General features: G+C 50.1%; 1 long non-coding RNA gene across 1 annotated transcript; it reads right to left on the reverse strand.

Moving 5' to 3' along the window:
- Window positions 1-2,774: 2,774 nt before the first annotated feature.
- On the reverse strand, window positions 2,775-8,909 carry LOC103629144 (uncharacterized). The gene is made up of 2 exons (XR_554164.2): window positions 8,317-8,909; window positions 2,775-3,158 (listed from the first exon to the last, which is right to left on the reverse strand). It is a non-coding gene; the product is annotated as an uncharacterized lncRNA (long non-coding RNA).
- Between the last annotated feature and the right edge of the window lie 18,967 nt (window positions 8,910-27,876).

A 27,876-nucleotide genomic window follows, 5' to 3' on the forward strand; every position in this document is an offset into this window, starting at 1 on the left:
TTTCGGGCACTCGGCAAAGAAGCTCTTTGCCGAGTGTCACGCAAAAAACACTCTGTAAAATAAAACACTCGGCAAAGAAGCTCTTTGCCGAATATTTTATTTTTGACACTCGGCAAAGAGTTTCTTTGCCGAGTGTCTTTTTTTTGACACTCGGCAAAGGGCTCTTTGCCGAGTGCCACAAATACAACACTCGGCAAAGAGCTCTTTGTCGAGTGTTCTTTCTCCAACACTAGGCAAAGACAATTTAAAAATCACATTTTAAAGTAGTAAATTAATTCAAATGAAAAAGTTTTCAACTACAAATTTGTATAACTCATCATGATGTACAATTTATATATTGAACATTTCTTCATATGACAAAATAAAAATAAATTTGTTCATAAAACCTATATCTCTCTCGAGAGTTTATGAAACTAGAAGAGAGACGTATAGAAATTGTGTATATTGTTAGAACCATCATGTGAGATCAACAAATAATCAAACAACCAAAATAAACTTTGTAGATCTTAAGAAGTTATAGAAGTTTATAGTTGACAACTTTTTCATTTGAAGTCATATTGTCAATGAAAACTACATCTGAATTTAAAAATTTTAAAATTTGAATTTTGAAAACGACTTAGAAAGAAAAAACCACCAACATGAAAGTTGTAGGTATTGAAGAGTTATGAAACTTTGTAGTTGACAATGTTTTGGTTTGAAATCATCTTGTTATGCAAAACTATGTTTGAATTTTGAAATTTGAATTTTTCAAACTGTCTCGGATGGAAAAACCACCAAAATAAAAGTTGTAGGTCTTGAAATGTAATGAAACTTTGTAGTTGACAATTTTTTGATTTGAAATCATCTTATCATTGAAAAATTCGTGTGAAGTTTTCAAATTTAAAATCTAAATTTTGTAAACGGACTCGGATGTAGAAACTATTAAAATAAAACTTGTAGATCTCAAAAAGTTATGCAACTTTATAGTTGGTCACATTTTCAAATGAACTCATTTAGTGCCTTAAATAATCAAATTACTCTCGATTTGTTATAGTACATGGGGAATGAAAACGTAATATGGACATAATTGATGTAGTAGTGTAGTGGTATAGGAGGGTATACGCGAGAGAGAGGTTACGAGTTCGAATCTCACCATTTACAAAGTATCTAAATTTGATTCAAAATAATAGTGAAAAATGATAGGGCAACGGATAAGGTATAGGTAGGATTGAAGAGTTCTTCCTAGAATTTAAAAAAATGTTTTGCTGTTTTTTTTTTAATTTTTTCGATTCTTAATTTGCCGAGTGTTTTTCTTTGCCGAGTGCTTTTTAACATTCGGCAAAGTCTTTGCCGAATGTCCGAAAAAAAACACTCGGCAAAGAACCCTTTGCCGATGAAATCTTTGCCGAGTGTTCTTTGCCGAGTGTTACACTCGGCAAAGGCTTTGCCGAGTGTAAAATAGCCTTTGTCGAGTGTTTTAGACACTCGGCAAAGAACACGATTCCGGTAGTGCGGTCGCTAAACGTAGTAGATAACGACGACTAAAGTAGAGCATTGACTTTATTATACAAACAAAAATCACTTCAAAATACCAACTCGCCACTGCTTCAAAGGTTAGAACAAGTCCACACATCTAAGCTACCGACGAGAATGATCACGATTAATATCCATTCAATCCATTCATTAAACTAATTAGCAAGAGTAGCGAGCCAAAGTATTATTACCAAGCCAATTAGAAATCCGTGAACGCGACGACAACACCTGGCTCATTTTTTTATTTTTGTCGAACACCTGGCGGACGTTGCGGGACTTCGCTTGCTTTATCAACACACACAAATCGCCCCACACCGAATGCAGTAGCAAGGTGATGACGAGACGAACTGCAAGGCACATCAACATATGACGTGGTTGCAAGGATGACTTCGTGCCGAAGTGGTTCAAAACAAAGACGACGGTGCGGACCAGGGCTATGCAGGTTTCAGGGCGTGCTGCTCGATCACGTAAAGCTATAGCAGAGTAGGGGGCATGGCCAGTGCAGGGGACAAGCTGAAGCTCCGAGTAGGCGCTGGTGACACAGCGAGGATGGAGACAACGACGGACGACACAGAGCTAGGTGGTGCGGACCACCAGAGCACCACGGCGAGGAAGGAGCATGGCCGATGAGTTTGGAGAAGAGGCAAACAGGAATTTGTCAAGTGGGCGTGCTGGGCGCGGTGTTGTGTGCAAATAGGGAAGCCGAGCACTAGAGGAAGGCCAAAGCAGCGAAGGCAACGACTAGGCGGACAACACGACGAGCAAGGAGCTGGGTGAGGCGAGCCCATGGCGGCGCCCGCCGGAGGATGATGGCCGAAGTGCACTTGGGGATGAGCAGTGAGATGGGCTGGGAAGGCATGGCTGCTTGGGGAGATGGACGAGCGACACGTCTGGCGCAAAACCTGATGGGGTGGAGGCCGAGCAAGGAAAGCAGAGGACGACGGCCATGGAAGAGGGGCTCGGATGCGAGACGGCTTCAGCAGCTTGAATGAAGGACGAGATCGGAAGGAGACGCACGGGAGGAGCTCAGCTCCTGGATTTTGAGCTCACGTTTGGAGAGTCAGGCGTGGAAGGGGTAAGGGAGAGGAAGGAGGTGACCTATGGGGAGTGAGATCGTCCAAGAGCAGCGGCTGCTATAAGATCAAGGAGAGGGAGGCACGTGGTGGAGCAGGTCTGCAGGTGGCATGCGGAGATGTCCATCGGCTGCTTGAGGATAAGGAAAATGAGATTTTTCCCACAGAACCAAAGCGTGCAGGCATTAATGGAACCAAAACTTGATATTTTTCAGTAGTGAGAGGCCTTCAGCACCTAAACTCTATACTTCATCCATATCTCCACTCTACACGATAAAACACAACAGTACATTGAACTTGATCCAATGAAGTAGCAGGAACCAAACAGATAAAAAGCTTCACCACACATAGCTTTGAATCCCTTCTTAACTTAGACATCTTCATTTGGTTCCACTCTGCCAGAAACTCCCAAGCCCATCTCCAATACATCCCTACTAACACTTATTCATATGACAACTTAATCACATATGTAGAGTTCAGCAGGGTCCGAAGATTCTTTTTCAGATTGCCAATTTCAACACTGGATCACTGAATCAGCCACCACTGCTTCATTGCAACCTCCCAGTTCAGTCCCTGTTAACTCACCATTCCCCATGGCAAGAAGCCAAACTTACTTAGCAAAAGTTACACTCTAAACATAGCTCTACAAGACTGTTGCATCAGCCCAAGACCACAAGTGCATAGATCAAGAATTAGAGTGCTCCAAAATATGATGAAACACTGAATTTCAGCAGCACTAACTGAATAATGTTTAGTGCACAATTTGCCTGACAGCTCATCTTGGAAGAACATTTTCTCCCAATTCTACACAGCAACAGATCAACCTTGCTTAGCAAAAGTTACTCTCTAAATATATTCCTATCACTTTTGTATAGCACCACAAGATTGAAAACACACTGATCAAACGTTATGGTGCACCGAACAGAGCAAAAGAACTAAAATACCCAGTTTCAGCTACTGAAACAGCACACACCAATCCTGACAGAGGAATTTGCAACACCATTACCTCCAAATCCTACAAAGTATCAAGACCAATTCTTTGTATGAAACTTGTTCTCCTTCATATGGTCTTTCGTTTTTCTATAGAATTTCTAACCCAATTCCCCATAGATTAATTAGCACAAAGCCCCCAAGTTGGCTAAAACCACACAGATTCAGACTTGGTTATTACACTAAGTCTGAATCCCCAACACCTGACATTCCAACTTTGAGTACACTTTACTCCACTTTTTATGCAGAACCTTACAAGTATCAAAATAAGGAACTTACTTACCAACATAAGCTCTCCAGGTTTACTATAGAAACTATAGTCTAAAACCACTCAGATCAATCACAAAATGGCTCCAAACAAGTCATCCTTCACTGAACTTCAGATTTCAGCAGCTGAATAAAAATGCAGTCAGTGCAAACCTGTCAGCTGATTTTGGAACCAACTTTACTCCACTTTTTATACAGGACCAAGCCAAACTTACTTAAGGATACTTGTTCAACATCATATGGGCTTCACTTACTCTATAAACATTGTAGCCCAAAGCTTCATGTATTGGCCACAAACAAGCTCCAAAAACAGCCAAAATACTGAAACGTCAGACTTAACCTACTGTTCTCAATCTGAAAATGCAGAAACCTGGCAGCCCCACTTTGGATCCCTTTTTCTCATAATTTCATATAGTTTTAAGGCTATAATACTTAATAAAAGTTGTTCTCCTATAGTTACTCTACAAGTTTGTTATAGCAACTGTTTCCAAAATACTCATGGATTAAATGTTAGAGGGATCCAAAAACAGATAAACAAAACTGTTTTGGGCTGATTCCAACGGACTCAAATCTGAACTTTTGCAAATTACTTCAAATTCTCCCATATCACTTGGAGAGCTCCAAATATGAAAATTGTTCACTTTTTCAAGCTCCACAACTTTGATATATGGACTTTTGACAAATTCTCAATGGATTTTAAATTCCACTTTTGGGACTAATTTAGAGTTTCAAATGTGACTACGATTTCTCCAAACCACCTCTCAACTTTGATCCACCACTAAAAGCAAAGTTACTCATTAATCTAAGATCCAACTTTGGTACTAAGAACTCATGCCCAAAAAGGCCCTTATTTTTGGAGTTGCTTTGTTTATGCACCATTTCACTCTTGGGCTCAATTTAGGGTTTTGATGTCGATCCCTCTCCTCAAGCGATCCTTCCACTTGATTTACACTTCAAAGGTAAAGTTACTCTAGGTTCTAAGTTTACCTTCAGTACTTAAGACTCCAAGTCAATTTGTCACTCGCCTAAGAGATGATTCTCACCTACTTAGCTCAAGCAAAGCCCTAATACTAAGCCCTACACTCAATACAAAACATCCCAATTTTGCAAGTTGTTGACCTAGTGAATGCATTCTAGGGATATCAAGCAATATGATGCGGATGCATATGATGTCATGCCAAAGTTTTAGTTCTCGTAACACCAGGGGTGTTACATGGAGGCTGCCGGACTCAACGAGGATGAAATGGCGCTCATCATTAAGAGCTTCAAGACCGCCTTGAAAGGACGCAAGGAGTATCTCAACAAGAATAAATCAAAGGGAAAGCACTCCTGCTTCAAATGTGGTAAGTCTGGTCATTTCATAGCACAATATCCCGATAATAACAATGACCAGGCACAAGAAAAGCATGGGAAGAAGGAAAGGAAGAAGAACTACTTGAAGGCGAAGGGCGAGACGCATATTGGAAAAGAGTGGGACTCCGACTGTTCTTCATCCGACTCCGATGATGAAGGACTAGCTACCTTGGCCTTCAACAAGTCTTAACTCTTCCCCAACGAATGACACACGTGCCTCATGGCTAAGGAGAAAAAGGTACGTATTCGAGATACTCTTAAATATTCTTCTTCTAGCAATGAGGGATCTTCTGATGATAAGATAGATTATAGTGATTTATTTAAAGGATTAGATAGATCTAAGGTAGAAAAGATAAATGAATTAATTGATGCTCTTAATGAAAAAGATAAACTTCTAGAAAAGCAAGAAGATATACTCTATGGGGAACATGATAAGTTTATTAGTGTTCAAAAATCACTTGCTCTAGAAATTAAGAAGAATGAATTGTTGTCTTCCGAATTATCTACTTGTCATGAATCTATCTCTAGCCTAAAGAATTTAAATGATGATTTAAATGCTAAGTTAGAAGAAGCAAATTCTGCTAGTTCATCCATAGAGCATGTTGTTATTTGCAATAGGTGCAAAGATTTTAACATTGATGCTTGTAAAGAACATGCCTCTACCATTCAGAAATTAAACAATGATGTTGCAAGTCTTAATGCTAAAATTAAGACTTGCAAAGATAGTTACCCTTCGGCTGAACTAGGTTTAAAAAAGAGTCCTCGTGCTTTATTTAAATCAACCTGCAGTCCCCTCATATTCAAAAATTATCATAAGTAGGTCATGTTATTTATAAAATCACCCCAAGCTTCTAGAAAATTATGTCCGCCATCCGAATTTTTATTTAATTAAATAAATAATTTTAGAAATAGCTTAATAATCATTTGTAAGTGTTAAAATAATTTAAAAATCTTAGATAATTCATATCTTCTCCATCTTAACTCTGATTTCAGTGGTTCTCGAACCTATTAATTCATTGCGACCTATAGTTGTTTTATTACTTGGTGTAATGTTAATTTTTGCCTATGCACTGTTTGTTTGTATTGTTGCGAGTAGACGAGCATGTGACCAAGGAGCCCGAAGCACCGTAAGTTGAGGAATCTGAGCAGGAGCTCATAGAAGGCAAGTTATGTCCTTGATCACATTCTTTGACCTAATAATGTTCATGATTCTGATAATCATCGTGGCATTGTTAGGCTTAATCTGATGGGACCTAATAGGTTACCTAGTTTTGTTTACCTTACACCTTGCATACAAATGAATTATTGCGTTGTCTTGTTGTTTCTTTACCTGGTTTTGGGATTAATGCTATATATGATTTATGATCAGGCTCCATTATGATTTATTATTGCTAGATATCTATGCATGTTAAGATTATTTTGTTTAATTGGAACATGGAGCGACCACCCGAGATAACATTGCTACCACAAGGGCGGAATGTGACTTCTTTGGCTGAATAATTAGGGATGCTAGTAAGGGATTACCTTGCCTGAAAGGGGCAAGCGAGGAGGAGTTGCCGCAAGTATAGGGAGGTTTTGGGTCTAACTTTCTGTGATAGCTTTTCGGACGAGAGATTCCTATACCCCTTTGCTTGAAACCATAGCGGGTTTTCTCGAGCTAGTGGAACTTTGTAAACGCCTCATAGTGAACCCTCGCTAACTTACCTTGGAAGTGTTTAAGGGCCCGTACAACCCCGGATAAAAAGGAAACACGACTTGTGGGTAAAGATATGCAACCTCCATAGATTACAAAACTGGTATATCAGCCATGCTCACGGTTAGGACTGTGCAAAAATACCCGAGACCAAAAACCGAACCCGATGAGACTGAACCCTAAACCGAACAGAGGTTACACATATTTTAAATGGTTGTGTAAAAAGGGGGAGAAATTTTTTTTTGTATTCATTGTGGGGGATTTTGACACACATATTGCACAACATTGCAGATTTATCTTATTTTTAGGGGAGATTTTGATTTTGATCTTTTCATGATCTTTTTTACTTTGCTTTTGGCTTTTAATCAAAATATTTTTTTGAAAGGGGAGATTGTGAAACCGTGTGTGACGAAAGCATTGTTTTAGTTGACATTAGAACATTGTACTAATTTATTATTGTCATCATAAAGTGATTTACATGCTTTTGAACGTAATTCATGCGTACAAATATGTGGCTTTCATTAATGTTTAATTATGCATGTGTATTAAGATGTGTTTTGATATTAATTTAACACACTCAGTGGAGTGATGTTGCATGAATTAACCTTGAGTCAAGTCACAGACTTGTGCTCGTACACAGTTGCGTGTGTTATTCATGTGCAGGTATTGCTTGAGGTAGAACATGATTGGTGATGTGTTGAAACTAAGTTCAGGAGGAACTAAGGTTTTGGGACTAAGTTTAGTGAGGAACTGAGGTCCTATTTAGCTAAGGTATCATGCGGGCATTCGAGCTTGAAAACGGTGCAAATGAAGATGGACGTTGTATTGGAGACGCAACGTGGTGTATGACCGCAGTACATGAGGACATGGATGTTTAGAAACGTGAGTGGATCTAATTAGTGTGTGGTATGCATGCTAGCATATGTAGACCATATGTTTGGTTGCCATATAAGTTGAGCCAGGCCTACATGGGTCTAGCCAGTATTAGTACAACCAAGGTGAGTTCATGGAGGACAGTGGCGGAGGGCGCTCAAAATCAATGTATTGCTAACGCAACGCCAAATGAAAATTCATGACATATTTTAATATAATTTATAGCTACAAAATACTTCCTCCATTCCAAAATATAATTCGTTTTAGACTAAAAATACATTTATTCATTAACTTATGAATGTAGTTTGTATGTATGTCTATATTCATTATCATTCAATCGAATGTGGATAGAGAAAAAGAGAGTTAGAAAGAACTACACTTTGAAAGTGAGGGAGTAAGTGATAGATATAAAAAACACCTTATTCAATAGTTATTGTGATCATAATTCATTTACAACCAAATGTCATATAGCAAATAAAATCTAAAAAATAAAAAAATAAATTAATAGTGGTAAATTGAAGTAAAAACTGTTAAACGTGTGAAATAAGAACATACCCCTAGTTGCGCATAATAAAGAGAGATACTTTTTTGGGCAGTCTTCTTTCACTTGTTTTTATTTCCATCTATGTATACTGATGTTTGGAATAGGAACCAAAATAGATCTACACATTGACAAATAAATCGGATTAAATATCTTTGTCGCAACCAGTCCAGAATCCCTAGATGCCAGATCCAGTTGAATCCTTACACAAGCAGACAATGAAACAAGCTTCACCTAAGTCCTCAATTGTGCACCCGACGCTAGAGCACCGCACGCTGCTGCTACCTGGGAGGGAAGCTGGGACCGTGGGACGAGCAAGCAGGGGCGAGCGAGCCGACGAGGGACTAGCCGCGCTGCCATGGGTGGCCTGGCGGAGTGGCGGGGGCGGGGCGGCGACTTGGGCGGCGCTAGGCAGGTGGAGACGGCCACCGTGCCACTGCTCTGACTCGGACCATGGTGGACGAGTCGGCCGGTGACCATAGGGGGGCGGGCTCCGCGCGACAGTGGCCGAGGCTGTGGGCCACGCAGGTCTCACACAGGCGCAGGGTCGAAGGTCGGAGCGTGGAGGTGGCTTGCGTAGGCTGGACGCCTGGGGGCTGGCCCAAAGTAGGCAATACTGATACTGGAGCTTTTTGTTACTCGCTTTGTTTGGTTGCTTGCACTGAAACATATAGTAATAGCGTATAAATAAGTCTTCAAATATTATATGCATGTGACATACGCTTCTAACAACTACTGCTTTATCCGGATATATACAGGTAATCAAACAACTGCTACTTTTAAGGATTCACGGGTACACCTCATGCATGACTTTCACGTGTGCATATTATGTGTGGTGCACTTTCACGTGTGCAAGGCAGCAGGCAAGGGTGGTGCTGGTATGCATGGGCTAGTGTTTTGTGCCCAGGCGGGAGTGCGTGGAGGTGCTGATTGTTGAGAAGTATGCTACCACGGATTACCAGATACGCTCCATTCCCTCCCGTCAGCAGATTAGGCGTGAGAAGTCGTGGAAGACCCGTATCCCTTCCCAGAAGCACGACAGAGGAAACACACAAGACACGATGTAGGGTTGAGCCTTTGGCCTCTTTCTCTTCTCTCTATTAGAAGGGGTGTATATGTTCCTTATATAGAGATGTGAGACCCCTTAGGGGAAAAGCAGGTATTTGCCCACATAACCCTAACTAGGGTTACTTAACACTCCCCCTTGGGCAAATACTGTGACCAACACATGCCTCGTTAAAACTCCGAAAAACCCAGTGGGAAAAATATGGAGAAAGAGTGCATGGTGATACAAATTGCATTTGCACTTGTTGCCTCGTTAAAAACCTCATGTGAGAAACTTCAAGAAAACTCACCAAGGGAAAAAGAGTACAACAGCTGTCTGTCGGTGTTTTGGGTACAACTCCACGTCAGCATACATTTTTGTCTTTGAAATCGAGCACGCGATCTGCCCATATCTTGTTAGATCTTGCAATTTATTTGATCTGCGACTGATTGGACGTTCAGTAGATGGCCTTTGGCTAGTCTTCATATCACTTCATGCTTCAATGCTTCTGTTGATTAGACTTGTACCTCATCGGCTATATTTGGCTTTCCTCTGATCTCTTGTTGATATCTTCCTTCTGTCTTGAGGTATTCATTGCGTATACTGTATGGATGTGACTGCTTGGGAAAATCTATTGAAAATTCCTGGACGTCCCCCCCAATGGGTGTAGGCAAGGGACGGCTTGGTGCGCTGAGCGTTTAGCAAACTGCTCCTGAGTAGTAACTTGACGTGACCGAGGTTGTAATCATATCGTCCAAGCAGTTGACTGGAGTCCCAATGAGTGTCGTATTACGTAGAACGGCGCCAGCCACCTGACGTGTTTCCAGACGGTTTGAATTGTGTCGGCGTTTCGAGACCGGGGGGTCCCTGGGCCGACGAGTGAAATGTCGCCGCGTGCCCCAGCCCAGATGGGTCGGCGCGAGGCCGAGCGCGAAGGGGGGAAGAAAGGCAACCGGAGACGGGCGTGAGAGAGGTGGGAATCCCGCGGCCTTCGTGTTCGTCCCGCGCCCAGGTCGGGTGCACTTGCAGTAGGGGGTTACAAGCGTCCACGCGGGAGGGGGAGCAAGCGGCCTCACGCGAGCGCCTGTCCCGTCCTCTTCCCCGCGTGGCCAACCCTCTGTAAGAGGGCCCTGGTCCTTCCTTTTATAGGCGTAAGGAGAGGATCCAGGTGTACAATGGGGGGTGTAGCAGAGTGCTACGTGTCTAGTGGAGGAGAGCTAGCGCCCTAAGTACATGCCGTCGTGGCAGCCGGAGAGGTTTTGGCACCCGGTTCGTGTGGTGTCGTGGCCGTCGGAGGAGCGCTGGAGCCTGGCGGAAGGACAGCTGTCGGGGCTGTCGAGTCCTTGCTGACGTCCTCTTGCTTCCGTAAGGGAGCTGAGAGCCGCCGTCGTCACAGAGCGTGCGGGGCGCCATCATTGCCTATCTGGCGGAGCGAGCTAGATGGGACGCCGGTCTTGTTCCCCGTAGCCTGAGTCAGCTTGGGGTAGGGTAATGATGGTGCCTCCTGTCGACGTGGTCGGTCCGCGCCCTAGGTTGGGCGATGTGGAGGCTCCTCCGAGGTCGGGGTCGAGTCTGTCTTCCGTGGCCGTGGTCGAGTCCGAGCCCCTGGGTCGGGTGAGGCGGAGACCGTCGGCTGAGGCCAGGGCTGAGTTCGAGCCCTGGGGTCGAGCGAAGCGGAGTTCGTCGTCTTCTGGGGCTGAGCCCAAGTCCGAGCCCTGGGTCGGGCGGAGCGGAGTTCGTCGTCTTCTGGGGCTGAGCCCAAGTCCGAGCCCTGGGTCGGGCGGAGCGGAGTTCGCCGTCTTCCGGGGCTGAGCCCAAGTCCGAGCCCTGGGTCGGGCGGAGCGGAGTTCGCCGTCTTCCGGGGCTGAGCCCGAGTCCGAGCCCTGGGTCGGGCGGAGCGGAGTTCGCCGTCTTCCAGGGCTGAGCCCGAGTCCGAGCCCTGGGTCGGGCGGAGCGGAGTTCGCCGTCTTCCGGGCTGAGCCTGAGTCCGAGCCCTGGGTCGGGCGGAGCGGAGTTCGCCGTCTTCCGGGGCTGAGCCCGAGTCCGAGCCCTGGGTCGGGCGGAGCGGAGTTTGCCGTCTTCCGGGGCTGAGCCCGAGTCCGAGCCCTGGGTTGGGCGGAGCGGAGCTTCCTATGGTGCCTGAGGTCGGGCCTGACTGCCTGTCAGCCTCACTCTGTCGAGCGGCACAGCAGTCAGAGCGGCGCAGGCGGCGCTGTCCTTCTGTCAGGCCGGTCAGTGGAGCGGCGAAGTGACTGCGGTCACTTCGGCTCTGTCGACTGGAGGACGCGTGTCAAGATAAAGGTGTCAGGCCACCTTTGCATTAAATGCTCCTGCGATCTGGTCGGTTGGCGTGGCGATTTGGTCAAGGTTGCTTCTTGGCGAAGACAGGGCCTCGGGCGAGCCAGAAGTATGTTCGTCACTGGAGGGGGGCCTCGGGCGAGACAGAGATCCTCCGGGGTCGGCTGCCCTTGTCCGAGGCTAGGCTCGGGCGAGGCGTGATCGAGTCCCTCGAATGGACCGATCCCTGACTTAATCGCACCCATCAGGCCTTTACATCTTTATGCTGATGGGGGTTACCAGCTGAGAATTAGGAGACTTGAGGGTACCCCTAATTATGGTCCCCGACAGTAGCCCCCGAGCCTCGAAGGGAGTGTTAGCACTCGCTTGGAGGCTTTCGTCGCACTTTTTTGCAAGGGGACCAGCCTTTCTCGGTTGCGTTTTGTTCCGGTGGGTGCGCGCGAGCGCACCCGCCGGGTGTAGCCCCCGAGGCCTCGGAGGAGTGGTTTGACTCCTCCGAGGTCTTAGTGCCTCGCGTAATTCTTCGGCTGGTCTGGTCGTTCCCTCATGCGAGCTGGCCGTAGCCTGGGTGCACGGTCGGGTTCCAAGTTCTCGGGCTGGTATGTTGACGCTGTCAATGGTTTGGCCGGAGCCGGGTTTGCGAGAGCAGCCCCCGAGCCTCTGCACAGGGTGAGAGGACGATCAGGGACAGACTCAACTTTTTTACATACGCCCCTGCGTCGCCTTTCCGCAAGGAGGAGGGGGGAAAGCGCCATGTTGCCCTCGGTGGGCGCCGAACATGGTGTCTCCGGTGAGCTGCTGGCGGGTAATCCAAGCGGACGTCTGTGCCCCATTTGTTAGGGATCGGCTAGAGGCCCAGAGGCGCGCCCATAAGTACCTGCGGGTGATCTACCGGACCCGGTCCCCTGTCGACGGGGTCCGAGGGCTCGATGCCTCCCTCTTATGGGATTCCGTTACAAGATCGTTCCCGCTGGTCTCGGAAATGTCCTAGGGTACATCGGGAGCGTAGCCCGAGCCTTGGTTATGTATCGAACGTACCCATGGTTATCCCTCGCTCTGTGTCTGAGGCGGCTGTGAACCCTTCGAGGGCCAGCCTACGAACCCCTGATCAGTAGTGGGAGCGGAGCCCAAGTGGCCTGAGGCAGCCGTTGAACCCTTCCGAGGGGCCGGCCTTCGAACCTCTGACCAGTAGTGGGTGTGGAGCCCACGTGCTCTGAGGCGGCTATTGAACCCCTCCGAGGGGCCAGCCTTCGAACCTCTGATCAGTAGGGAGGCTCGGAGCCTGGTTCCTTCACGGAGAAGGGTCCTTTTCGGGGTATCCCCCTTTCCCGGTCCCTGTTATAAGAGAGAGAAAGAGGAAAAGGAAAAGGATACGAAATCGAATGACGTGGCGTACCTTTTTTGACGCGGTCATTATGGCGAAGGTGAAGCGTCGCTCGCTTCTCTTGCTAGAGGCGCCGCCTATCCCGCCGCGGAGTTAATGCGATGGGGCGAGCGGTTTGCGGGGCGGCCGTTGCGCGTGCGCGAGCCGTTCGAGGAACGGCCGTTTCGCCTTGGGTTTTTCAATCCCGCGGCGGGTCCGGGCGAAACGTTGAACGGGTCTCGCCTTGGTCTTTATATACTCGGGGGAGGGTCTGGCGACGGTCCTTTGCTCCGCTTCTTGCCTCCTTCTTAGGTTTTCGCAACCTGAAAGGTTTAGCCGGAGAAAAGGAAACCGCCCACCCAGTCCTTTCCGCCGCCACCCCTTTTGCTCGGCGATGGCCGACCGGGTGACCATCATCTCGCCGCGCGATCCATGGCCCTTCTCCATAGTCACAGCGGAGGACCTGGAGGATCTTGTTGCCGAGGGTTTACTTCGCCCTCTCTCTGATGAGAGGCAGCCGGAGTGGATTCCTCCCGCGAGCGGAACCGCCCCGTCCCCGCCGCTGGGGTACGTCGTGAGCTTCGTCTCCTTCCACGAGCGGGGGTTCGGTGTGCCGGCAAGCCGCTTTATGCGGGCGATCCTGTACAACTATGAGGTGGAGTTGCACAACCTCAGTCCCAACTCCATTTCGCAGGCCGCCATCTTCGTAGCGTTGTGCGAAGGATACTTGGGGATTGCCCCCCACTGGGACTTGTGGACTCATCTCTTCTCCGCGGAGCTTTTTGCTTCGCCGACGGGAGAGAGAAGGGTCCGCGCGGCAGTGCGAGCCGGCGGTTGCATTCTCCAGCTGAGGCAGTCGCGGGCGTCGCTGTACATCCCCGCCATCCTCGCGTCCTCGAACAAAGGGTGGCAGCGCCGGTGGTTCTACCTCCAGAATGACGGCGAGATGCTTCCGTCGTTTTCCCAACGAGTGGTCACCACCGCCGCCGATACCTGGCGCTACGGGACCCCGCACGACAGGCAGAAAAATCTCGAGCCCCTTCTCAAGGCCCTGGAGGTGTTGCGGAAAGGAGGACTTACTGCCGCGGGAGTGATTGCCGCCATTCACCGTCGTAGGGTGCTTCCCTTGGCGGAGCGGCGGTTGCCGCTTTGGTAGATGACACCGGAGGCTGACTTGGAGGGCTCGCGGATGTCCTCGGATCCTCTTCCCATCGACGTTCTCCACGGGCGGGTGGCCGTCGAGTTGGGAAAACCGGACGCCAGCGCCTTCTCTCAGCCCTTGATGCGCCCCGACCACGGGTGTGTGACCCTGGTGAGTGTCCGCTCCTTCCTTCTCCTTGCGTCAGGTTGCCTTTGGTCCTTACGGTCGGGATTTCCATCCGTATCCAGGAGGTAGGGTGGCACAAGCCTTCCCGGCCACGGGTCCCGGAGGACGCGGTGGACCGTGCAGCGCGGCGGGTTGCCGCGGAGGAGAAGAAGAAGAAGGACACGGAGAAAGCCTGGGCCCGCGAGCGGATGTGGGCCCGAGACGCCTTGGAGAAGCTCCATCATCGGCAGGAGAGGGAGGGGCTCCCGAGGGAGCCGTCGCCGGAGACGCCTGACGATGACGACGATGAAGATGATGACGAGGACGACGACATGGCTGCCCGCCTTGGCCTCAGCCCGGGTTTGAGGCTAGGCCAGGAGTCGTCAAGCCAGCCCCCGAGTGGGCTGGCGCCGTCAGTTCCTGGAGTCGGGACGCCGAGGTCTCGGCCCGACGAGCGGGGGCAGACCGAGGGGGTACTTGACCCCTCGGCCGGGGAAGTCAAGGTGACCCCGGGGAGTCAGGCCGAGGCGTCTGTTTCTCGGGAGCCGTCGGCCACGCCGGCAGCGCAGGAGGGTGACCCTCAGGTCGCCGTGGCAACGCCCGGGCAGTCCGTCTCCTGGGCGTCCAAGGTGCCCAAGGCGAGGGTGATGCCGAAGCTGGCAGCGAGGCGAACCTCGGCGGTGTCTTCGGGGGTCGAGATCCGAGAGACCTCCCCTCAGGTGCGGTTGATCATGGCCCGGAGCGGGTAAGTATCTTGGAGCGTCTTCGTCCTGGCTTCTCATTCGTATGTCCCGACCGTGACTTTCCTTTCCTCCTCAGCAAGCGAAGCCATGGCCTGACCGATCTGGCTCCCCGGAAGGCCCTTAAGATGGCGTCGGCTTTCGTAGCCAGTGTCGCGCCGGGCCTCGCTGTTCAGCTGGCCTTCTCGCAAGGCGCTCCACAGCGGGGGGCTCTGGCGGCACCAGCCGTCGTGGAGCGAGTTCCCGAGGCCGGCTCTTCTGCCGAGGCGGCCATCGTGCTGGAGGAGGCGGCTGGCGCAGACGTGGCCCCGGGCCCACCAGACATGCCGCCGGTGCCGGCGCCTACAACTGCTGAAGACGCTGCCGTCCCAGTCGGGGAGCGACCCGTTGCTGCCGACGCTGAGATGGCCGAGGCGTCGGCGCTCGGTGCCTCGGAGGAGGGGGGCGTGGAAACGCGATCCGTCCCACAGAGCGGCAGCCTTGTCGCTGCGCGGCGGAGCTCCGAGGGGTGGCGCCAGTTGCTCCGGTTCCGGACCCATGGGGCTTCGGATCCCTTCTTCGTTCTCGACGACGAGCGGGAGGAGCAGTCTTGGAACGAGCTCCGCGAGTGCGCCAAAGCAACGGTGGGGTCGCTCTGGTCATCGCTGGAGGTCTTCTGCAGGGACATCCCCAAAATCCTCCAGGTAATGGTTTCAGGCATACCTTTTTGTGACCAAGGCGTCTCTTGTGACGCCCCGCTTCCTTCCCTCAGGATCTGACGGATCTGAGCGCCGCCAAGTCGTCGTTCATCCGCCACGAGGTCGATATCTGGGGCTCGCTGCGATCCCTGAGGACCTCGCTTGCCGGGGCTACTGCGCGCCTCTCACAGCAGGGCGCCGAAGTGGCGGACCTTCGGTTGCTCTGCGCCGATCTGACAGCAGAGGCGGCAGCGGCCCGCGCAGAGGCGGCAGCGGCACGCGCAGAGGTGCAGCGACGGCAGTCGGAGTTCGACCAGGTCGCCGATGAGCGAGACCAATCCCGGGGCCGGGCTGCCGAGGCCCAAAGCCGGGCTAGAGCCCTTGCAGCGGACCTAGCCGTAGCCCAGGCCGCAGTTTCGGAGCAGCGTGCCCGAGCCGGAGGTATGTCCTGGTCATTTCCGGTTTTCGTTTCAGCTTGTTTCCTCCGCTTGTGTTTGAGGCCTTGCGTTCTGGCTGTTCGTAGAGCTTGAGTCCACCCTTGATGAGTCCACCAGGGCGCTTGTCGGGGCGGCCGAGCAGAGGGAGGCCGACCACGTGGCCATGTCCGAGGCCATCTTGGACTTCTGCGGGGTCTTTGGCTTCGGCGACGTCCCCTCAGGAAGCTCTCCTCAAAGTCGCCTGCAAGCCTTGGGCGATCATGTGCGTGGCAGACTCCACGAGGCGCTACACCACGGCGTCAAGCGGGCCTTCGCCGTGCTCGCTTCCCACTACGTCGTGGACCTGGAGCGGGTCAGCGAGGGGTATTGCCTTCCTGACGAAGATGAAGCCGCCCTGGCAGAAGTCCAGAGGCTCGACGCGGCCGCCGTGGGTCCGAGCGCAGTGCTGGCGACCACCTTCGATGCAGAGATCCTCCTGCCTGCGCCGTCGTCCGAAGCCGAGGTGGACTTTGCCGAGGGCGGGGACGAAGCCGAAGGTGCGGCTCCTTCCCCGGGCGACACCTAACTTTGTCGGAGCAGTTTCTGTTGGATGCACGTGTGTCTTTTTGCGACCGCTGAGGCCTGAACACTTTATTATCGTTGCATAAAGTCGTGCCCCTTTTCCTTTCATTTTGCGTGTCCGGCCCCGCCCGTCAGTAGCAGGGTGGCTTCCCCAAGTAGGAGTCACTTTTCGTGGTGGGTGATGAGTGAGGTATCCGTAACCCAGAGGCGTAGGAGTCCCTCGGCTCAGTCAGCCTTGCCACTTACATGCACCCGCGTTTGCTCCTTGGGGTCCTGCTTCCGACATAGCCAGGGGAACGCAAAAGCCTTTTTGATTGAAAATTTTGACGCAGAGGGGGTTCCCCCCCTTTTAGCCCCCGAGGGAGGGTCGGGCTCTGCCGAGGCAAGGCTGACCCTTCCTTGATGACTAAACCTTGCGTGGGAGCGAGGTATATGAACAACTTGAAAGCATCTTAAGGGTAGAGGCGACGTAGCTGTTAGACGTTCCAAGTGTTGGTGTAGACCTCGCCTTGACTGTCGACCAGTTTGTTTGTTCCGGGCTTCAGAACTTTGGCGATGACGAGCGGCCCTTCCCAGGGGTGCGTGTAGCCCCCGGGTGTCTTCCGCAAGGGGTGGGTCTGCCTTGCGTAGAACTGACGCCCTTCGCGGGTGTGGACAATTCGGGTGGCGTCGGCCACCGCCGTCGGCCATTAGAAACCTTGTCGGAAGGCGTCTCCAACAAGGGCTCGGGGTGCTGCGCGATGGTCGCAAGCCCCCGAGTGTACCTCTCGTAGGAGCTCCTGGCCTTCGGCGATGGAAATGCATCACTGGAGGATGCCTGAGGGGCTCCGGTGGTGGAGCTCCTTCCCATCTCCCAGCAAGACGAACGACTTGGCGCACCGCGCCAACCGCCGAGCTTTGGCTCGGTCGAGGGGTAGCTCTCCTCGGTGGAGATATTGCAGGTACAGGGTCTGCCAGTTTCGATTAGGCGTGACCCCGCTTCGCTCCTCCTCGACGCGCAGTGCCTCACCCTCGGGGGCCGAGGGTACCTCGGGCTGAACCGTGGGTACCTCGGACTGAGAAAAGGGTACCTCGGGCTGGGCTGAGGGTGCCTCGGGCTTGGGCGTGTCGTCGATCTTGACGGAGGGTTGATGTAGGTCTCGGGAGAAGGCGTCCGGGGGAACCGTTGTTCGCCCCGAGGCTATTTTAGCCTGCTCCTCCAGCAACGGGGGGCACCAAGACGGGCGCGTCCGTGAGGAGCGCCTTCAGGTTCCCGAGGGCTTCCTCGGCCCCAGGGGTCCAAGTGAAGCACTCGGCCTTCCTTAAGAGGCGGTACAGAGGCAGGCCTCCTTCGTCGAGGCGTGAGATGAAGCGGCTCAGAGCCGCAAGACATCCCAAGACTCTATGTACGCTTTTCAAGCCTTTAATGGGCCCCATGCTGATGATGGCCGCGATCTTCTCCGGGTTGGCTTTGATGCCCCACTCGGAGACGATGAACCCCAAGAGCATGCCTCGGGGCACCCCGAAGACACACTTTTCGGGATTGAGCTTCACGCCTTTCGCCTTGAGACACCAGAATGTCACTTCAAGGTCGGAAAGGAGGTCGGAGGCTTTCCTCGTCTTGACTACGATGTCATCGACGTAAGCCTCGACCGTCCGGCCAATGTGTTCGTCGAACACATGGTTCATGCACCGCTGGTACGTCGTGCCTGCATTCCTCAAGCCGAACGACATGGTGGCATAGCAGTACATGCCGAAGGGTGTGATAAAAGAAGTCGCGAGCTGGTCGTTCTCTTTCATCCTGATTTGGTGATACCCTGAATAGGCATCGAGGAAAGACAGGGTTTCGCACCCAGCAGTGGAATCCACAATTTGATCGATGCGAGGCAGAGGGTAGGGAACCTTCGGACATGCTTTGTTTAGACCAGTGTAGTCTACACACATCCGCCATTTCCATCCTTTCTTTCTCACAAGCACAGGGTTGGCAAGCCATTCGGGATGGAATACCTCTTTGATGAACCATGCCGCCATTAGCTTGTGGATCTCCTCTCCCCCGGCGTCGTCTGATGATTCAGACGACTCCCAGGGGATTGCCGCAGAGGTGTGGACCTACATCCGGGCCGTCGAGCGCGTCGGGCTCGAAGGCTCGGATGAGTCAGAGGTCTCCTCGAACGAGGAGAACTCCTCAGACTCGTCTAAGGAGGGTGGCGGTGGCGGCGATGGCGAGGGCGACGGCGACGACGGAGGCGATGGCGATGGTGACGGCGACAGCAGCGAAGGTGGCGGCAACGGTGACGGTAGGGACGGCAGCAAGGGCAGCAGCAAGGGAAGCAACAAGGCCAGTGGCTAGGCGCCACTGGTTTTAAATGATAGTATAGATTAGTAGTAGAAGTAGTATTAGTGAAATAATGTAGTAGTAGTTAGTAGTATAGTGTAGTGAAATGTAATGTAGTAGTATAGTGTATCGAACAATGGGAAGAAGACCAACTCATAATGAGTTGGTTTTTAAGTTTTGTAATACTTCCCCTCCCTTTATAATGAAGAAGATTTCATCCCATTTGGCGTGCGTTTCTTTGTTTTCCCATTGCTCCTTTTCCAGTCGATTGGCCGATCGTGTTTATGCTTAATGCAGCCGTTGTTCTTGGATGTAATGCTTGAGTAACGACTTGGAATCGTCGAGTCACATTTTTTATTTGCCTGCATATTCGTAGAGAAAAAATGGCTGATTTACTGTTAGTATTTTCAGAGGTGGTAATCGAGTGGTTCTTTTTGCGACGCGGCGTTTTAGAGGTAACAGCCGAGTCCTTTTGAGCCACGTTGTCGTTTTAGAAATAAGGGCTGAGTGATTACTTGCGACGTCAGTGTTTTAGAAAAATAACAGCCGAGTGATAACGGACCACGTCGGTGTTTTAGAAATAACGACCGAGTGAAGACTGGTAACGTCAGCATTTTAGAAATAACAGCTGAGTTACATTGGGCCACACCGGCCGTTTTGGAAATAATAGCCGAGTGATGACTTGGCACATCAGCGTTTTAGAAATAAAAGCTGAGTTGTATTGGGCCACGTCGGCATTTATGGAAGCAACAACCGAGTGATGACTGGGCACTTTTTAGAAATGGCATCTGGCCTGGGAAAGCCCCATTTGTACTGCGCCGTCGCATGCCTCTGCATTCTGAGCCCTAGCCTTGCTTTTCAGCATCCAGACCTTCTCTGCTTCCTTGTAATCTTGCTTCCGCTCAGTTCGCCAGCGAGATTGAGATGGCGCCCAAGCGGAAGAATCAGAGTTCATCTGCCGCGACTATTCCTCCCATCGATCCCAACAACCAGTTGCCTTTCGCAGGTAACCACATGTCTGTTGTTTCTGAGTCCGACCTTCTTCATCTTGTCTCCGTTGGAGTTCTTCCTTCAAAAGAACTTTGTTCTTGGCGGATCTACCGTGGGGTCACTGTCCCGACAGAGGACACCCACGAATCCGTTATTTATATTCCTTTTCTCATCCGCGGCCTTGCTCTTCCTATTTCTCCTTTCTTCCGCGGTCTCCTTGATTTCTGTCATCTGAATCTAACTCATCTGAATCCCAATTCTATTCTGCAAGTTTCTGTTTTTGTTCATTTGTGTGAAGCCTACCTTGGTATTCTACCACATTTTGGCTTCTGGAAATACTTGTATCACTGTCGGCTTGGGATGGCCGGGGGACAGCACCAGCTCGTGGGTGGTGCGAGTTTAGAGATGCGCCATGGGAGGAAGACAGAGTACCTCGACATCCCACTCAAGGACAGCATCAAGGGATGACGCCTGGAATGGTTTATTGTAGAGAATCACGGCAATTCTCTACCCCCTCGGTCGGGGAGACAGCTGGATGTTCGCGCTCCAAGTTGGACTGAATCCCCCATGGACTTGGAGATAGCCGAGGCCAGGGTTCTGCTTGTCGAGGTTGGCTTGTTGAAGGAGAAAGGTCTGACTGCTGAAGCTGTGGTCGTCGATTTTGTTTTTAAGAACATTCAGCCACTGAAGGACAGAGCGTACCCAGCTTATCTGTATCATGGCATCACTGACTCGACCCGGGTTACCAACAGAAGGATTCCTGCTGTGGATCTGGTAAGCCGGCTTAAGATGATTCTTAGAGGCAAGGTGTCGAATGTCGGTGCTCCTGTTGCGTATTCAGCCTGGAATCTGCCTCCTTCCAAGACTTTCATCAGTTTTGTGTCAAATCCTCCTGCTGGTGACAGTGGTTTGGGCCTTAGAGTGCGACCCTCTCCCGAAGAGGTTGAAGCTTTGATTGTTTCGCTTGGTGAAATCCCCAATGACGAGAGGCAGGTTCATTTTGAGATGCCTATAAACCCGAGCGACGCAGAAATAAATGCTATGCTAGACATGTTGCCTGAGGATTCCTCTGATTCGGTCCCTGCTGAAACACTAGCTATAGCACCTATCCCAGAGCCTAGAAAGACCTTGGACATTCAAAGATCTGACAGCACTCGTCCGAAGCGTCCTCGCCCGGCCAGTCATCCAGCTTCTCCTGCTGAGGGGAAGAAAAAGAAAAAGAGACGGTTTCGACGAGTGTCATGCTTGAATCAGGATGCCGGCCCTTCTGCTCCTGCTGCCGAGGAAGTGTCGGTGGAGATTTTTACTGTTGATGATCCCAATGGGTGTGACCCGGCTGATGCTGACCCCAATGGGTGTAACCTTGATGATGCTGAACCCAATGGGTGCAATCCGGCCAGAGCTGATCCCAATGGGTGTGTTGTTCGTATTGTTGACGAGGATGAGGAAGAGGAGGAGGAAATCCCCTTAATTCGGAAGAACAGTCATCGTTACATAGCCAGTGGGGAGAGTAGTGGTGTTCCTTCTCCAGCTTTGTCTGCTCTCGTTGGTCTGCAAGAATTGTCTCTGGCAAATTTTGATCAGACTCTCGAAGGTATGGTCCCTGAGGATCTGCTGTCCGAGCCGATAGATGGTGGAATGATGGAAGTTTGCACTGATATGCCTGATGTCGGTTAGAGTTATCCCGAGCAGTGTCTCGTGCCTCATCGACTTTGGAGCGTGGTCTTAAGAGTCAAGAGGCTGATCTAGATTGCTCTGTTCCCATGGAAGTGGTTGAAGATCCTTCAGCCTTAGAGGTGGCTGCTACAGAGAACCTGGTCCCTGAGGATGGCGCTAGCATTTACCCATCCCTCGAGGGTGTTGCCGGTGATGATCCGGCTTAGGTGGGCAGCACGAGCTATGACCCAGCCCCCGAGGGTGTCCGAGCGGGTTCCCCTTCTCATACTTCCATGGATGTCCATGTCGGGTCTTCTCCTCCACACTCTGGTTGCATGGCTGCAGCACGTGCTTCGGGTCAGGAAGTCGCCTTAGAGGCCGGCGCACCTGACGCTAGAGTTTTGGTTTCTGCTGGTGATGCTAAATTGGTCCCCAATGATGCTCTGCAGATTGCTTCAGTTGGTAATCCTTCGTCAAGTCACCAACTGACTTCCCATGATTTGGGGCTTCCTTCATTCTTCTCCAATCTCCAAGTAATTTGTCCTTTCCCGATCTAGCTATACTCCGGGTGAAATACTGTCTTTGTACTTATTTGTTTTCCATGTCAGGCTTAGGTTGACGAGATGGCTGGTCAGCTGAGATCGCAGGGTGCCTCTGTCCCAGGAAGAGTTATGTCTCTAACACATTGGAATCCAGTGCTGCTTCAGCAGAGGGTATCTGATTTGGAGATGGCAAATGCTGGTTAGTGCCCTTTGTTTCCTCCTTGGCTACTTGATTGATCTGCTCTTTGACTGAATACCCTTGTTTAACCGTTTCCTGCTAGATATGGCCCGGCGGTACTCTGATCTTGAGGAGAAATATTCTCAAGGTCAGACGGACTTGGCCCGGGTTTCTGCTTCTCTGAATGATGCCAACATGTTGAATTCCTCTCTCAATGCTCAGCTTGACTCTGAAAAGGTGGCCAATGAATTAAGCTTTACTTGACTTTCTCTGCTGTGTTCTTAATGCTTGCTTGATGTTTGAGAGTTGATTCTTGTCTGCAGGAGGAAAAACGTGCCCTTGCAACTTCTCGTGACAACCTTGACAAGTTGTATCGCGACGCCAGCAATTCTTTGACTATCTTGGAGAGAAGCCATCGTTTCACCATGGAAGACTTGGATAATCATCATTACAAGCTACAAGAGTCCCTGGATGATATGATTCGTCTTAGGCAATTGGTGTCGAGCAAAGATTCTATCATCAAGGATCTGCGCGCTTCCAAAAGATCGGTCGTCCAGGAGCTAGAAGCCGCTCGGCTGGCTGTCAAGGCTGTTGAAGACGCTTCCGCTACTCTGAAGGCCCAGCGCGACAAGGCTATGGACAAAGCCATTCGCGCGGGGCGAATCTTGATGAGGAGACTTGGTGTGGTTGTTCCTGATGACATAGTTGCAGATGTGAATGCTGCTCCTGATTCTTCGAGTCGCCCTTCTTCATCGGTCGCTCCTGAGAAAAACATTACCAATTAGAAACATTGAATGCATTGTGTATGTGGTTAGTGTGCTCGAATATTCTGTCAGAAAGTGTTTTCAGTACTGAATGCCATTATTATTTTCCTGTTGTTAGAATTCAACAATAGTTATAATTGCAGAGGCAAATGCAGTGTGATGATTTTGAAATTTCTTCTTTTCTCGCGAGGCATAGAGATCGCCCTAAGATGAGTAATCGCAAACGTGCTTGTGTTGTGTCAAGTAGACGTGAGCGCACCGTGCCGATTTAAGTTGCTACCGACTTAAACCGACTGCTCTGTTAGTAGGGTATAGTGGTCACCCTGAGCTGTGCGTGAGCATGTCACACTGCCTTAAGTCATCGCCAACTTTAGTTGATTGCTCCGTTAGTAGGGTATAGTGGTCACCCTAAGTTAAGTAAGCGTGAGCATGTCACACCGCCTTAAGTCATCGCCGACTTAAGTCGATTGCTCCATTAGTAGGGTATAGTGGTCACCCTAAGTTAAGTAAGCGTGAGCATGTCACACCGCCTTAAGTCATTGCCGACTTAAGTCGATTGCTCCGTTAGTATGGTATAGTGGTCACCCTAAGTTAAGTAAGCGTGAGCATGTCACACCGCCTTAAGTCGTCGCCGACTTAAGTCGATTGCTCCGTTAGTAGGGTATAGTGGTCACCCTAAGTTCAGTAAGCGTGAGCATGTCACACTGCCTTAAGTCGTCGCCAACTTAAGTCGATTGCTCCGTTAGTAGGGTATAGTGGTCACCCTGAGTCGAGTAAGCGTGCAGGTTGACAGTAAACAGTTTGAGTGCCTTTGAGAATGGAGTCTTTTTATTGATGATGCATTTCCCAATTTACAGAATACAAGGCCGTCCCAATAGCTTTTGAAATCTAGCTAGGGGTAAAACTTCCTGAGATGTTCTATATTCCATGAGTTCCTAATTTTCGTGCCGTCCATTTGAGTAAGACGATATGATCCAGGCCGAGTGACTTCTGCTACTATGAATGGCCCTTCCCATAGTGGCAACAATTTGTGTCGTCCCTCCCCCGTTAGAATTCGGCGGAGGACGAGATCTCCACTGCGAAGGATTGATGTCGTATGGCCTTATCATGATAGCGCCTCAGAGTTTGCTGATACCGGGCTGACTGAATCACCGTATTCAACCGTTCCTCTTCTAGTATATCAACATCTTCCAGCCTAGCAGCTTCGGCTTCAGCTATGTTTTCGAAGATCAATCTTGGTGCCCCAAACTTGAGATCAGCAGGTAGCACTGCCTCCGAGCCATAAACCATAAAGAAAGGAGTGTTTCCATGCAGAGCTCGGCTAGGTTGAGTTCTCAGGCTCCAGACAACATATGGCAACTCTCTGATCCACTTTCCTGTGAACTTTTCATTCTTGTCGAAGACTTTCTTTCTGAGCGCCTCCAATATCATCCCGTTGGCTCTTTCTACTTGCCCGTTGGCTCTTGGGTGCGCTACCGAGGCATATTTGATCTGAATGCTTTTATGTTCACAGAAATCGAAGAACTCTGAGCTTGTGAAATTGGATCCGAGGTCGGTTATGATGCTATTCGGTATCCCGAACTTGAATATTATGTCCTATATGAATTCCACTGCCTTAGCTGAAGTTAGAGAAGCAATGGGTTTGAACTCTATCCACTTAGTGAATTTGTCGATAGCAACCAGTACGTGAGTGTATCCTCCTTGAGCTTTCTTGAAAGGTCCAATCATATCCAGTCCCCAGCACGCGAACGACCAGGTTACAGGTATGGTTTACAGTTGCTGTGCTGGTAGATGCTGCTGTTTTGATAAGTACTGACAAGCTTCGCACCTTTGGACTAACTCGGAGGCATCACTCTTTGACGTTGGCCAGTACAAACCAGACCTGAAGACCTTCCCAACCAAAGTCCTAGGCGCTGCGTGTATCCCGCATTGCCCAGCATGGACCTTATCTAGCAGTTGCTTCCTAGTAGCTGAAAGAATGCATTTCATGAGGACTCCTGATGCGCCCCTTCTGTATAGTGTTTTCCCAATGAGAGTGTAATGAGCTGACTGCCTTGCAATGCGCTCTGCTGCATTTTTGTCATCCGGCTCCTCCTCATTCTTTATGTACCTGATGATTGGCTCCCTCCAGTCATCAGAATCTGACTCTGGTTGGCTCAAAATATTGCATTCTCTACCCGATCTAGTGAAATGCTCGGGTGCAGTACTTCTTGGACGAAAACTCCAGGCGGGACCTGAGTCCGACTGGATCCTAGTTTCGATAATGCATCAGCTGCCGTGTTGCGGTCTCTCTCCACATGATGAAATTCTAAACCTTCAAACTTGTCTTCTAGCTTTCGGACGGTAGTGCAGTATTTCCCCATGGAGTCATTCGAGCAATCCCACTCTTTGTTTATCTGACTTATGACCACCAGAGAATCCCCATATACCATTAGTCTCTTGATGCCCAGTGATATGGCAATGTTCAGTCCATGAATCAAAGCTTTGTACTCTGCTGCATTGTTGGACGCTGGGAATAACAATTGAAGAGCATATTTGAGTTGTTCACCTCTAGGTGCAATGAAGAGGATCCCTGCACCTGCTCCCCGCAGCTTCAACGAGCCATCGAAATACATTCGCCATACTTCTGCAGTTTCCGGGTTATCGGGCACTTGTTGCTCGGTCCATTCTGATACGAAGTCAACTAGTGCTTGAGTCTTGATTGCAGTGCAAGGTCGAAACTCAATGCCATGAGCTCCCAGTTCATAGGCCCACTTGGCTATTCTTCCGATGGCTTCTTTATTGTGGAGAATATCCCCTATTGGAAATCCAGTGACTACTATGACTTTGTGATCGTCGAAGTAGTGATGGAGCTTGCGTGCAGTTAGAAGTACTGCATACAATAGTTTCTTAACTTGAGGGTATTTCTTCTTCGAGGGACCCAGGACTTCACTGATGAAATAGACAGGATGTTGCACTGGGTACGCGTGTCCTTCTTCTGCTCGCTCGACTACTAACGCGGTGCTCACCACGTGAGTCGTGAAAGAGATGTATAACAACATATCTTCAGCCGGTTGACTCGGTGTGGCTCGGCGCGACGGTTTTAGCACTAGTGGTGTTGTCAGGAATTTCTTCAGTGCGTCTAGAGCTTCCTGAGCCTCTGAAGTCCACTGGAATTTGTCTACCTTCTTGAGCAACTTATAGAACGGTAGGCCTTTTTCTCCCAGCCTTGATATGAACCTACTTAGGGCTGCCATGCATCCGGTAAGTCTTTGTACTTTCTTCTGTGATCGTGGTGCTTCCATTCTCATGATAGCTTCGATCTTTTCTGGATTGGCCTCAATTCCTCGGTGGCTGACAATAAACCCGAGCAATTTTCCTGCTGGTACTCCGAAGATGCATTTTTTAGGATTAAGCTTCCATCGATATCGCCGTAGACTGTTGAAGACCAGTTGTAAATCTTCAATGAAATTTTCTGAGTTTTCTGTCTTGATCACCACATCATCCACATAAGCTTCCACACACTTGCCCCAGTGGTCGGCTAAGCATGTCTGAATAGCCCTCTGGTAAGTCGCTCCAGCGTTTTGAGGCCAAACAGCATGAAGGTATAGCAGAAGGCTCCGAACGGGGGTGATGAATGCTGTTTTTTCCTCATCTTCTTTTGCCAGGCTGATCTGATGATACCCAGAGTAGCAATCCAAGAAAGACAGCATAAAACATCTGGTGGTCGAGTCTACCCCTGGTCTATTCTAGGAAGTACGAAGGGACCCTTCGGACAGTGCTTGTTGAGATCCGTATAGTCGACGCACATGTGCCAATCCACTTTGTTCTTTTTGAGTACAAGAACAGGATTTGCTAACCACTCAGGGTGTAACACTTCTCTAATGAATCCGACCGTGACCAAGCGAGCCAACTCTGCACGGATGGCTTCTCTCTTGTCGGGCATGAAGCGACGTAATTTTTGTCGGATTGGCCTCGTCTGGGGGTAGACCTTCAATTTGTGCTCGGCCAGTTCTCTCGGGACTCCCGGCATATCCGCAGGTTGCCATGCGAATACGTCTCGGTTATCTTGCAGGAACTGGACGAGTGCGCCTTCCTATTTGTCATTCAGGCTGGAACCGATGATGGCAGTCTTGTGCTCATCGGCGAACCCAAGGTTAATTCTCTTGGTTTCTTTGGTCGGCCGCATAGAGGTCACGGCTTGAGCTTCATTCGCGGGTACCACGAGGTCTTCCTCAGGCTTTGAGATCGCCTGTGCAGAAGAAGTCGCCGACGGTTTGGTGGTGAGGGCCGCCTGAATGGCCACTCGAAAACATTCTGCGGCGCCTTGGAAGTCAGCGCGCACAGTTATGATTCCTTGTGGTTCTGGCATCTTCAATATCATGTACGTATAATGTGGAATGGCCATGAACTTTGAGAATCCTAGCCTGCCAATGATGGTGTTGTACCCGTAGTCGAAGTTTGCCACCTCGAACCTTAGGAACTCGGTTCTGTAGTTTTCCGGAGTTCCAAAGGTGACCGACATGTAGATGTGTCCCAGTGGATATTCTCCTTCAGTCGGCATGATGCCAAAGAAAGGAGTGTCCGACTCATGGAGCTCTTTGAGGGGAACTCCTAAGCCTTGGAGCGTCCGGGGAAGGTGACGTTGATGCTGCTTCCCCCATCCACTAGTACCTTTTTTACCCTGCTTTCTTAGATCACCGGATCGACGAGGAGCGGGTACT

This window comes from Zea mays, chromosome 6 (assembly GCF_902167145.1).
Source record: "Zea mays cultivar B73 chromosome 6, Zm-B73-REFERENCE-NAM-5.0, whole genome shotgun sequence".
Classification (NCBI taxonomy): domain Eukaryota; kingdom Viridiplantae; phylum Streptophyta; class Magnoliopsida; order Poales; family Poaceae; genus Zea; species Zea mays.